This window comes from Procambarus clarkii, chromosome 49 (genome assembly GCF_040958095.1).
Source record: "Procambarus clarkii isolate CNS0578487 chromosome 49, FALCON_Pclarkii_2.0, whole genome shotgun sequence".
NCBI lineage: Eukaryota > Metazoa > Arthropoda > Malacostraca > Decapoda > Cambaridae > Procambarus > Procambarus clarkii.
This window is the reverse complement of record NC_091198.1, coordinates 12,936,961-12,951,464: the sequence shown is the minus strand read 5'-3', so window position 1 is coordinate 12,951,464 and position 14,504 is coordinate 12,936,961.

Below are 14,504 nucleotides of genomic sequence, written 5' to 3'. Positions count from 1 at the left end.
TTGGTTGGTCTGGCCGGGGGTGCATCATGTTTTGTGATCGGCGGTTGCAGCCAGTTGTCTCGGCTTCGAGTTGAGGGGTGAGCGACGACCGCCTCCCGGGTAAGTCCCTGTTTTTCTGTCTGTGGGTAGTTAGCTCCGGGGAGCCGACGGGGCTCCCCCCAGAAAACCAGCGTTGAATGTAATGAAACGCCATTTTCTGGGTGAGTCCCGGAGGCTCCCCGGCATCCCTCCCTCCCTCCGGTCGGCGGTTTTTCGCGTTTTTGACATCCAGCCTCAAGAACTGAGGTGTGGGTAGCCGGCGCGGGGGGGTCTGGGGCTCCCCCTTCCCCCTCCCGGGGAGGGGGGAGCTGCGCAGACAGCGGCGCGGCAGTGTGTGACGTCACACTAGTTTGCTTGTTTTCGGTTGGGGAGTTCTATCCACTAGTTCGGTTTTAGGTAGCAATTTTAACCAGAATAGGGGTTTGTTTTGGGGCGCTTACCTTTCTGGGTGCCTGTTCCGGTCGATGGCAGACATAGAATGCTTCCACTAACACGGGGGCTTCTATAGGCCATTGCTCCCCTTGCCTCTCTGAGGGGGCCCGGTTCTGGCCGTGGTCCCCGGTAGGCCTAAGAACTCCATACACATGACTGATGCCAAAGTCTGACATTAGCATATCAGCCTGGGATAGCTCCGGGGAGCCTCCGGGACTCACCCAGAAAATGGCGTTTCATTACATTCAACGCTGGTTTTTTTGTATTAGCTACAATACAGTATGTATATCTTACCTTTATTGAGGACTCTTGTTGTATGGAAGGCAGTGAGGAGGATGGGGGGGGGGGGGGGAGGGAGCAGGAGAGGTTACTGTTTGGAAGGGAAATCCCCTTCCATTATAACATCAGGCAGTGATGACATTTCTGGGGTCTCGGTCTCTCGGTCTCTCTCTCTCTCTCTCTCGGTCTCTCGGTCTCTCTCTCTCTCTCTCGGTCTCTCTCTCTCTCTCTCTCGGTCTCTCTCTCGGTCTCTCTCGGTCTCTCTCTCTCTCGGTCTCTCTCTCGGTCTCTCTCTTTCTCTCGGTCTCTCTCTCTCTCTCGGTCTCTCTCTCTCTCTCTCTCTCTCGGTCTCTCTCTCTCGGTCTCTCTCTCTCGGTCTCTCTCTCTCGGTGTCTCTCTCTCTCTCTCTCTCTCTCTCTCTCTCTCTCTCTCTCTCTCTCTCTCTCTCTCTCTCTCTCTCTCTCTCTCTCTCTCTCTCTCTCTCTCTCTCTCTCTCTCTCTCTCTCTCTCTCTCTCGTCTCTCTCTTCTCTCGGTCTCTCTCTCTCTCTCGGTCTCTCTCTCTCTCTCGGTCTCTCTCTCTCTCTCTCGGTCTCTCTCTCTCTCTCTCTCTCTCTCTCTCTCGTCTCTCTCTCTCTCTCTCTCGTCTCTCTCTCTCTCTCTCTCTCTCTCTCTCTCTCTCTCTCTCTCTCTCTCTCTCTCTCTCTCTCTCTCTCTCTCTCTCTCTCTCTCTCTCTCTCTCTCTCGGTCTCTCTCTCTCTCTCTCTCTCTCTCTCTCTCTCTCTCTCTCTCTCTCTCTCTCTCTCTCTCTCTCTCTCTCTCGTCTCTCTCTCTCTCTCGGTCTCTCTCTCTCTCTCTCTCTCTCTCTCTCTCTCTCTCTCTCTCTCTCTCTCTCTCTCTCTCTCTCTCTCTCTCTCTCTCTCTCTCTCTCTCGGTCTCTCTCTCTCTCTCTCTCTCTCTCTCTCTCGGTCTCTCTCTCTCTCTCTCGGTCTCTCTCTCTCTCTCTCGGTCTCTCTCTCTCTCTCTCTCTCGTCTCTCTCTCTCTCTCTCTCTCTCTCTCTCTCTCTCTCTCTCTCTCTCTCTCTCTCTCTCTCTCTCTCTCTCTCTCGGTCTCTCTCTCTCTCTCTCTCTCTCTCTCTCTCTCTCTCGTCTCTCTCTCTCTCGGTCTCTCTCTCTCTCGGTCTCTCTCTCTCACTCACTCACTCATCATTTTGCCTGTATACCACTAGGACCTGGTTGTGGCTCACTGCTTGCTTGTCTTAATAAGAATCTGTCTAAAGACACTTGTTTTTCCCTACATTTTAACACTTGTCTGTAGTTAGACATCACATTGTCATTTAAAAGGTCAACAACGGGCTGCTACAGCTTTATCTGGGTGAGTTTTTTAAACAAATCTTTGCAGTTCTTCCCATACTTTATACATTTTCTTAATGAGGAAGGAACATCCTCTATTGCCTCTACTCACAACTACTGTATTTTCTTAGGCTGAACCTTACCACCGACTTTCTTGGAACCCATGGCATGATATATAATAATTATTTTTATGTTCAAAAAACAAAAAATTACAAAAACAATAAAATTCTTTACAAGCATGATCGTCACTAAGTGGGCAGCTCTGGTAAACTGAGGCAGGGTCGCCTGTGCCACCAGGAACCACGAGCTCGGTCGACACATACATGTATCAACAAAGTCGCTAGTCGAGGCAGAGGTCGAGAGTTGAGTTGCATTTTTCAGCGAAATTGGGGTTGTAACTTGAAAAATTCGTAAGTTGAGGTGCCACTATATTAGAAAAAGGTGTATTGTACAAATGTTTTGTGAATAAATTATTATAAAATGGTGTATTATTCATGTTCTTATTCTTAACCTTATAGCTATATTCCTAAGCAATTTAATTAAATTGATAAACTAAGTAAATGAATGACACAGCTATAACAGACTGAGAACACTAATAGCCACCACCGTACTTTTCACACACATGCTTTATGGACTATGTAAACCAGGGGTACTCAGACTTGGGTATGTATACCCCTGGTGCTTTCTCTGGTGTTTGTGTGTTCCAATGTTGCTCTATTGACTAGTTATTAGAGCTACCCTGGAACATGTACATACTATACCAACTTTGCAACATATACACACTGCACCAACTTTGCAACATGTACACACTACAATTTTACAAATCACATTATCAAATTTGTTTGACACTAAGATCTATGGTAAAGTTGTAAATGAAAAGGATATTGCAGCCTAAAGAACAAAAAAAAAAAAAAAAAAAAAGAGAGCTGCATGAACTCCACAAATGGTCAGAAGACTGCCAAATGCTTTTAAATAATAACAAATGCAAGACTGCATTTGTGGCAACCCATGCCACAACTACCAAATTAATAACATTACATTACAGTAGATTATTGAATACAAGGATTTTGGAGTCAAAATTCACCACTCATTAAAAGTTGCACAGCAGGTAGGAGCAGCATACAAAAAGCCAACCAAACCCTAGAAATAATCAAGCGTACCTTTGACTTTAGGGAAAAGAAGGTTGTAATTCAATTGTATAAATCTCTGGTGTGACCCCAACCTGGATTATTGCATCCAGGCATGGAGATCTCATCTTCAGAAAGACATGGCTACTCACGAGAGAGTGCAACACCAGACAACAAAAATCATTCCAGAACTAAGACATCTCTTGTACTAGAAATGATTGAAGGCCACAGGGATAACAACACTGCAACCCAGGCATGACAGGGCAGATCACATTGAAACTTTTAAAATGTTGAAAAATTTGGTGGATGCTGGCCAACTTTGTCAAAAGGTCAGTTGTAACAAACAAGGAGCAATGGTTTCAAGCTCATCAAGCCACAATGTAGGACTGAGAACAGGAGATGGTTTTCCACCAACAGGGTTATAAACCCATGAAACTGCAAACCTACTGAAGCCGTAAATGTCAAAACTCTGTTGAACTTTAAAATACAGCTTGAAAAAAAAAATCATCAGGACAAATGGGGGAACAATTGACATGCTACCAGTGTCCTGTTACCGTCAAGGCTACTAGTGTTAGTGGCCTTAAGGTAGTTTCAGTATCTTCATCAGCATGCATGCAGCAAGCCCTTGGATCCTTGTAGAATGTACCTTCTTGTATATGCATAAATAAATAAATAAATAAATAAATAAATATTACCAGGCTACCTAGAGCCTTTGCTAGTGCCCTATCCAAGTAGTCTTTACCATAGTTCACTCGTTTACCATTCACTTGGTACCCCTACTCAAATCTCTGAATGTTAGATATTAAGTCACTGCACATTCTCTCATGTGTGTTATACATATATAAAACACTGAACTGTAATGCCAATCCTGACCTCAAAAGCTTCATTGAAGGTTGTAACAGAACCCATGAGCACCACACCAGAAACAAATACAGTTTTGATATTCCAAGAGTACGACCTAATCAAACTAGAAATGCTCTACAAATCAAGGGACCCAGAATGTGGAATGACCTTCCCAATCATTTTAAAGACTGTACCTCTCTCAACCAGTTTAAGATAAAAACGAAACACTACCTAATAAATTCCCTGTAACCTACCTTACCCCTATATTGTCAACCCATGTCTGTTTTTTTTTAAACAACGCTGTCGACCTAATTGTATTTGTGCTGCTTTTTCAGCCATGTTCCCCCCTTTTTTATTTTTATTTGTTCTCAACACATATTATACTTTAAACTCAATTAGTATTAAGTTTTAGTCTTTAAGGTTTTTCTGCCCGAAACGCTTTGCGTAATAGTGGCTTTAGGCATTGTATGTACTAGCTCTATCAATAAATCTATCAATTTTTGTAAAATCTCTTGTATGTATGTACCTTACCTGAATAAGCATTTATTTATTATTTATTAGTTGCAATTGTAAACCTTGCACTGTCTATGTGGACCAAGGTGTTTAACGTAAGGTAGAGTGGTAAAGAAAATAGTTGTACTAATGTATATGGGGGTTATTAGAGGGTTTAATAAATAAGGTATAAGATAGGAGTTTTCTTTTCATCCTGTTGAGTGTGGAATAGGGGATTACCTTAGACTACAGACAGTTATTCTAACCAAACTATTATTCTTTACTGGGATTATTCTTTCCCTGGGGGCCGGGCCTCCCTATTGCCACTATTTTAGGAACTTTTTTTTTCTTGTACTGTTGACCCTCTCAGTACAATCACCTGCCCCCCATAACAATACAGTATAGCTGCTATGACCCCTGGGTTCCTATTTGGAAATTAGAGGTCAAATTGAGTTCTAAATAGTTGTGTGTGATGGGGGGCAGGTGATTGTACTAAGAGGGACAATAGTTCAAGATAAAAGAGTTCCTAAAATTGTGGCAATAGGGAGGCCCCGGCCCCCAGGGAAAGAATATTCCCAATAATACTAATAGTTAGGTTAGAAAAAATGTCTACAGTCTAAGGTAATCCCCTATTCCACACTCAGCAGGATGAAAGGAAAACTCCTATCTTATACCTTATTTATTAAACCCTCTAATAACCCCCATATACATTAATACATTATTTACTTTACCACTCTACCTTACGTTAATCACTTTGGTCCACGTAGGCAGGATGCAAGGTTTACAATTACAAAACTAGGGTAAAGTCTACTTAGAGAACAGCACTTGTAAGGCTTGAAGCAGGCTGGGTAGCTATATGACCCACGTGGTACCCTAGTCACAATGGAGTACACTTATTGATGCCAAAACACTGGCTTAAAATATCTCTAAACAAAACACACACCTAGCTAGTAGCACGGTATAGAAATACTTAACTTGTATAGAACATAGATTAAAGGGAGAGGGGGTCCATAGAATTACCCAAATCGGCCCAAAACTACACAAATCGTCCTAGCATTACGTAAGTAATGAAGAAATATGGTATATTTACTTACTATAATGTTGGTGCTACACGTAGAACATGATCAAACCTATTTTTACTCTGAAATAATCTAATTTCATAACGAAATGAGACGTAAATATGTGAGAGGTGACGCCATAGGAAGTCGACGGTCCAAGCGACAATTTTGTGGAGCGACTTATCCAAGATATATGGTCGCCTGGAGAGTGTTGGCTGCCATAACAGCCTCCTGTACACGTCGTATCCTGTACGGACTGGATACACTCCTGTATCCAGTCGTCGTATTTCATGGCTCAAATTGTCGCAAATTTAATTGGTAATATTAACAAGTAGAATGTGTATTTATAATAATATTTTTCATAAACAGCCACAAAATATTTAATATTTATTAAAAAAAAGTGTCTGGAAGTTAAATCAATTCCACATGACAATAAATTTGTTATATAGATACTAGCGTCATTCGTTGGTATGCGTTCGCTATTTAAACTACTCCAGTCCTTTTCGTTCATAGAACACCGAACCCTACACGCTCTCTGATATATTGCTTAATTAACAAATATTCACAAATAAAGATTATATTTATATATGTTATCAGAAAGACAGATATAAAATAGTTTGTGTTAATGCATCACAGAGATTATACCTTATTAGAGAGGAAAAATATTCATATTTTAAACAAGGCTTTTTTTTGGGGGGGGGGGGGGGGATTATAGATTATATACAAGAGTTGTTACATTCTTGTACAGCCACTAGTACGCGTAGCGTTTCGGGCAAGTCCTTAATCCTACGGTCCCTGGAATACGATCCTCTGCCGCGAAGAATCGTTTTTTCATCCAAGTACACATTTTACTGTTGCGTTAAACAGAGGCTACAGTTAAGGAATTGCGCCCAGTAAATCCTCCCCGGCCAGGATACGAACCCATGACATAGCGCTCGCGGAACGCCAGGCGAGTGTCTTACCACTACACCACGGACACTGCTTCTTGGCCGACGCTCTCCCTTTCGATGGGAACTATGACCTTTTGAAAATCAATGTTAATTGAATCTAGATATTGTAAAAAACGAAGTTTTTTATGTCATCAGAAAGACATATAAGCTGCATGTTAATACTTTGGTATAAATATAACTGAAGTGAAAGTGAAGATATATGCCTTTTTATAGTTACTTGATGGCTCACTCAGGGAGTGTGAAGGCCTGCACACAAGCCAATCAATTTTATAATTAATGTACATATATGCAAAGTAACGTCAAAGGTTTTTATTTCAGAATAAAGACAGATGTAGACGATAATGTAAATACATTTCAAGGAAAACATATCTTAAATGAAAGCAAAGATATGGTCAAATAAATAGGCAATACCACACCATCGCCAGTGTCCGGACACATGAATATTCGCATTAGGTAGGTGAAAGGAAATGTACCCAACCATTTCCATTTACGCGACCAGTTTCCGTTCTTATGTTCTTACTTACATTTATTGAAATTTATCATCATCATTTACAGAAATAAATTAACATAAAAATGTAGTAATTTTAATACACAAAACAGAAATAGATATGTAGCAGTCTCCGTGGTGTAGTGGTAAGACACTCGCCTGGCGTTCCGCGAGCGCTATGTCATGGGTTCGTATCCTGGCCGGGGAGGATTTACTGGGCGCAATTCCTTAACTGTAGCCTCTGTTTAACGCAACAGTAATATGTGTACTTGGATGAAAAAAACGATTCTTCGCGGCAGGGGATCGTATTCCAGGGACCATAGGATTAAGGACTTGCCCGAAACGCTACGCGTACTAGTGGCTGTACAAGAATGTAACAACTCTTGTATATATCTCAAAAAAAAAAAAAAAAAAAAAATGTATGTAAATTATGACGCAGGATAGGATCACTATTGCAGAACTATTCGCATACTTTGCGTCATTATATACAGTACTGGAATTTAACAAAAAAAATCGCGGAATTCAGAGATAACACCATCATTGGTGTCCAAGAAAAGTGTAAGTACTTCATTTATAATGATGTGCTGCCCAAAATCTTAGCGAAGTATCTAAAATTTGCTTACTGTAAGTAATTCATGCAAATGATTGTAAAGCCGTCGCCCAGTTGGGTGGGTGTAGAGCACGTACATGACTGTTAAGCTGCCGCCCAGTTGGTTGGGTGTGGAGCACATTTATTTATTTATTTATTTATTTATTTATTTATTTATTTATTTATTTATTTATTTATTTATTTATATATATACAAGAAGGTACATTGGGTTTGTGAGAATACATTGGATAGTACAGTATTTACATTCTTGTAAAGCCACTAGTACGCACAGCGTTTCGGGCAGGTCCTTAATCTAGCAGATAATTTTAAGTGGGTAATTTCAATCAGAATTGATAAATGATAAAGATAAATTACAAGAGAAAAATGACATGAGAGAGATAAGTAAGTATATTAAAGCACATTGTTATATTAAAGCTCTGATTGATTACATTGACAGCTTGATTAGTAATTTAAATAAGGTTAATAGACACCATACAGCAGATTGACAGCACATATAAGACAGCAATGATCACAATGGTAAAGATGTTCAGATTGGGTACATAAAGATTGGGAGACTGGGTAGCAAGAGATACAGATAAACAAGATTTATAAACACCATACAACAGATTGGCAGCACATATAAGAAAACAGCAATGATCACAATGGTAAAGATGTTCAAATTGGGAACATAAAGGTTGGGAGATTGGGTAGCAATTGATACAGTGCAATTTTAAGGCAAAAAGTGAAAAACTATGAAGATGAAATTAGGTATTTTTTAGTATTGATTTTGAATGATGTAAAAGTTGGACAGCTTTTCAATTCAGTAGGGAGTGAGTTCCATAAACTGGGTCCCTTTATTTGCATAGAGTGTTTACACAGATTAAGTTTAACTCTGGGGATATCAAAGAGATATTTATTTCTGGTGTGGTGATAATGGGTCCTATTACATCTGTCCAGGAAGAGTTTCAGACAAGGATTTGCATTTAAGAACAGGGTTTTGTAAATGTAGTTGACACAAGAGAATTTGTGGAGTGAGATTATGTTTAGCATGTTTAGGGAGTTAAACAAGGGGGCTGTGTGTTGTCTGAAAGCAGAATTTGATATTATTCTAATAGCAGATTTTTGCTGGGTGATGATGGACTTGAGGTGGTTTGCAGTGGTTGAACCCCATGCACAGATACCATAGTTGAGATAGGGATAAATTAGTGCATAATATAGAGAGATGAGAGCAGAGTTAGGAACATAATATCTGATTTTGGAGAGTATACCAACTGTTTTAGAGACTTTCTTAGTTATGTGTTGTATGTGGGTACTGAAGTTGAGTCTCTTGTCTAGGAATATGCCAAGAAACTTTCCATCATTTTTATTGCTAATGTTTACATTGTCAATCTGAAGCTGAATTGCATTTGTAGATTTGCTTCCGAATAGGATGTAGTAGGTCTTTTCTATGTTAAGTGTTAGTTTGTTGGTTGACATCCATAAGTGGACTTTTTTTAGTTCATTATTAACAACACCATTTAGTGTATGTGGGTTGGGGTTGGAGTAGATGAGGGTAGTATCATCAGCAAACAAAATAGGTTTCAGAATGTTAGAGACATTAGGCAGATCATTAATGTATATAAGAAAAAGAAGAGGTCCCAAGATGCTGCCCTGTGGCACTCCAACAGTTATTGGTAGAATGGGAGAGATTATATTATTGATGGCTACACATTGGTGTCTATCACTAAGATAGGATTGGATATAGTCCAGTGCATGGCCTCGGATTCCATAATGATGGAGTTTACTTAAGAGGTAATCGTGATTAACAGTATCAAAGGCCTTTCTCAGGTCAATGAAGAGTCCAATTGGAAACTCATTTTTGTCAAGGGCTGAGTAAATTATATCAAGGAGACTAATAATTGCATCGTTGGTACTCTTTTGAGAGCGGAATCCAAACTGACAGGGGCTAAGAATGTCGAATTTTACGAGATAGGAGTAGAGCTGTTTGTAGATAATTTTTTCAAATATTTTTGATAGTATGGGTAGGTTCGATATTGGTCTATAGTTGTTTATGTCTGATGGATTACCTCCTTTATGAACTGGCGTTACTCTTGCTTTTTTAAGGATATCAGGGAAGGTATGACACTCAAGGGATTTGTTGAACAGCAGAGCTATAGGTGGCGCAAGGGCATGGGAGGCGCTCTTGTATACAATGGATGGGATTTCACTGATGTTCCCAGCTTTGGTTTTTAGTGAGTGTATGATGGACACAACATCTGACGGGCTGACTGGTGAGAGGAGAAGAGAGTTTGGATAGCTGCCTGAGAGATATGTGTTGATATGTGTCTGAGTCTGTGGGATTTTACTTGCAAGGTTAGCACCAATCGATGAAAAGAAGCTATTAAATTCATTCGCCATTTCTAAGTCAGATGACAGTGTAAGGCCATCCTTAGAGAGTGTTATCTGGTTGTGGGAGTGTTGTTTAGTTCCCAGGATGTTAGAGATGGTATTCCATGTGCTTTTCATGTTGACTTTTGCTTCTTTGAATCTAGTCTCATAATATGAAAGTTTTGCTTTTCTTATGATACTGGTAAGCACTGACAAGTACCTTTTAACTACTTCCATTGAAACTAGGCCACTCCTAAATCTCTTTTCGTATTCATGTTTTTTGTTGATCGATTTAATTATGCCACTTTTGAGCCACGGGTTATTTTTTCTTTTATCAGTTACTTGTTTGGTAAGGAGGGGACAGTGAGTGTTGTAGAGGCTTAGAGTTTTGGAGAGAAAGAGGTTAGTTGATGAGTTTATATCCTGTGAATTATTAAATGACTGTACATGAATGACTGTACATAAATGACTTTACATAACTGTAAAGCTGCCGCCCAGTTGGGTGGGTGTGGAGCACATTACTGTTAAGCTGCCGCCCAGTTGGGTGGGTGTGGAGCACATGACTGTTAAGCTGCCGCCCAGTTGGGTGGGTGTGGAGCACATGACTGTTAAGCTGCCGCCCAGTTGGGTGGGTGTAGAGCAAGACTAGTAATTGGACGACTCACCATAGATGTAAAGTGCCTAGTATAGTGACTTGTGAGCCTCTTGTTGAATCACTTGTGATACAAAGATTATTGATGTGTGTATTTGTGTGGGTGATTGAATATGTATGTGAATGTATATGTATGTATATGTATATATGCAATTGACGATCACGAAACAATAATCATTTGTATGCGGAAAATTCCATATTTCATTTCTCTGGATTTACCGCATATGTATATATATATATGTACATGTATGTATGATTATGTGTACAAGTATATATAACATTAATAAGAAGAAATGAAGATGAAGAAATGATAAAAAGAATGGCAATAGTGGATAGTAGTAACACACTTAAGAATTATTCAGTAATAAACACAAACTCGTCCTTCACCTATGGTAAAGGAAAGTCAACTTGGAAGGATTCAATTTACATGAGATTAAGATTAGGATACAAATATATCTGGCAATACGGAGTTGATGTCAGTGAAAAAGATAAGTTTGGATTGTAAATTATGTAGTATGCCGCACGCCCACACCTTAGAACATTATGTATTAGAGTGTCAACTTATTGATAACTATAGAAATAAGGAAATAAGTAATGTACTACATCAAATTGTTTGTATGTGTGATAATGGTATGATAGACAGTATACTTAGGGGCTACAAAAATTTTGCCCCAAGAGTGTAACAATTAGATGCTGTACTTACTATATTAACCTGCAATGTTAAATGGGATTCTTGTAATGTTAATTGTCTATTTGTACTTACTGGATTTGTGCGCCCCTTGAGGGACTTGCAGTAGAGGGGGTAGAAATAGCCTAAGTTACTCTATCCCTTTGAAATGTATTTTTTTCTTGTCTCAATAAACATACTTGAACTTGAACTGTAAATATTTGTGGCTTCCTGACCATAAAGTTACCGCCGCAGAGGGTAAGAGACCGGATGTACCCAGTATACAAGCCGCACTAGCTATTAGTTCATAAAAGCTGACAACTTACCCAGATAAACATTACTTCCTAATTATATATATATGCAAATAATACAATTGAAATGTTTAAAACGTGATTATATATATGTATCATGTGGACAGTTTTTAATGTAATTTTTTCTCCTGATATTCGGGTTCTTTATTATGCTTCATCTTGAGGCAAAGCCCAATACCTTACGCCATATTGATGCTCTGTCCACAGATCATTCATGAGCCACAGAGACGTTAGAAGGAACTTTTTCAGTGTCAGAGTAGTTAACGGATGGAATGCATTAGGCAGTGATGTGGTGGAGGTTGACTCCATACACAGTTTCAAATGTAGGTATGATAGAGCCCAGTAGGCTCAGGAATCTGTACACCTGTTGATTGACAGTTGAGAGGCTGGACCAAAGAGCCAAAGCTCAACCCCCGCAAGCACAAATAGGTGAGTACACACACACACACATACAACTAGGTGAATATATCCCCAGGAAGGAACCCGTAGCAGCCGTTTAACTCCCTGGTATCTATTTACTGCTAGGTAAACAGGTGCATCAGGGTGAAAGAAACTTTGCCCGTTTTCGCCTCCACAGAGAATCGAAAAAATATCAATCTTATGTGTGTGTTCTCACCTAGTTGTACTCACCTAGTGGTGCTTGCGGGGTTGAGCACTGGCTCTTTTGGCCCACCTCTCAACTGTAAATCAATAAAAAAAAAACTGATTTTTTTCCACACACACATAGACCTAGGAAGCAGACCGTAGCAGCTGTCTAACTCTCAGGTATCTATTTACTGCAAGGTGAGCAGGGGCATCAGGGCAAAAGAAACTCTGCCTATTTGTTTCCGCTTTTGCCGGGCATCGATCCCCGGACCCTAGGACTAAGAATCCCGAGCGCTGTCCACTCAGCTGTCAGGCCCAGACCAATACGTGTTTGTGTGTGTGTGAGCGCACGTGAGATGCGTATGTGAGTTAAAGTGTAGAGAGGTGGACGGGAAGACAAAGAGAGATAAGGCAGGAGGTGTTGGTACGGGTACAGGGCGGTGGCTTTATCACGGCCCGAGCCTGTGTGGTGAGCCAACTATCACTCTCACTATTGTCTGTGAATCACCACTTAGACCACACACCCGCGGCCTTCTCTTACCACCTCACCGTTATCACCACCTAGTCGTCCCTCTCACCACTGTCACCACATCAGTGACAACACTCCCAACACGCACCTCAGCGGTGGGTCACACAGTACCATTATCTTGGAGCCTGGAGAGATCCTAAATTACACTCAACAACCAAATTCCATATCTGAAGGAGAAAGGAGATAACCGCGTATGAAAAAACGTATGCGTATGAATTACCCTTGACAGTGAAGAAAAACGTAAGAAATATTGAGAAGATTCGTGTTAGAATTAATAAGCTTACCTTAATAGTTAGGGTAATAATCTTACCCTAATAGTTAGGGTAATAATCTTACTCTAATAGTTAGGAGTTCGAAGTCCTAACTTCATAAACTCCAAGCAACTATAGTCTATAATCATCAGCAGAATTCCTAGAATTTATCAAAACTACACAGTCCGATGGAATCATTGCTTCCCTGGACGTCGAATCCCTATTTACCAACGTCCCAGTCGACACCACCATAGAGATGATACTGGACAGAGTATACAGAGACGAGAGCACCCCCAAATTAGACATACCCGAGCCACACTTGAAGAGACTTCTCGAGGCATGTACAAAGGAAGCCCCTTTCATCAGTCCACAAGAAGACATGTATCTACAAATAAACGGAGTAGTAATGGTATGGGGATTAACACTCCTCACAGGAGTGTTATTTGCTAATTTTTATATGGGAACCATCGAAGACAGGGTCTTCAGTAGCAGACAAAAACCAACTGTATACTGCCGTTAAGTAGATGACATATTCGTCATAGTAAAAGACTCAGATGAAGTAATTGATCTAAAAAGCCATCTAGAGATAGTCAGTACTCCGATTTACACATGAAAATAGTGAAAATAACAGTCTGCCGTTCTTGGATGTACAAATAACAAAAACAGGATCCTCTCTAAGCACCAACGTATATACAAAACCTACCAACATAGGATTATGCCTGAACGGTAAGAGTGAGTGCCTCCAAAGATAGAAAACCAGTGTTCTCAATGCTTATATTCGTCGAGCGCTTACACACTGCTCCGAATGGAGCAATGTGAGTAGAGAGTTTGAAAGAATAACTCAGGTATTGATGAACAATGGAATAGCAACACGAAAATAAACACCGCTATAAGAAGACACCTGGATCAATGGTACAATCCTGAACAAAGAACGGAAACCACAACACCTCAAATAAAATTATATTACAAATCAACCATGCACAGTGAACATAAAAAAGAAGAAAGAATTATGAAGGAAATAATTCGTAAAGGAGTAAAAAGCACTACTCCTAACCAATACATAAACCTGATCATATTCTATAAAACAAAGAAGACTACCGACCTCCTTATTAAAAGCAACCCAAAGCCGACGGAGAACCCTCTACAGCAGTCAAGCGTTGTATACATGTACACTTGCCCCCATGAAGGATGTAACCTTCAATCATCTAAGTACATAGGTATGACGTCGACCAAGCTGACGAGGCGCTTGACCTGTCATCTTCAATCGGGTGCCCCCAGGAATCACATGAGACAAGCCCATGACATTACCCCTAACAAGAGAAATGCTGAATAAAAATACTTGTATAATAGTCAAAACCCAAGATGTAAGAAGATTACAAATTCTTGAAGCAATCCACATAAGAATAGAACAACCTACCATGAACACTCAAATCACGGAACTATTTACTTTACTCACCATGAGAGTAAGGACAAGACCAGAACATAACGATGCCAA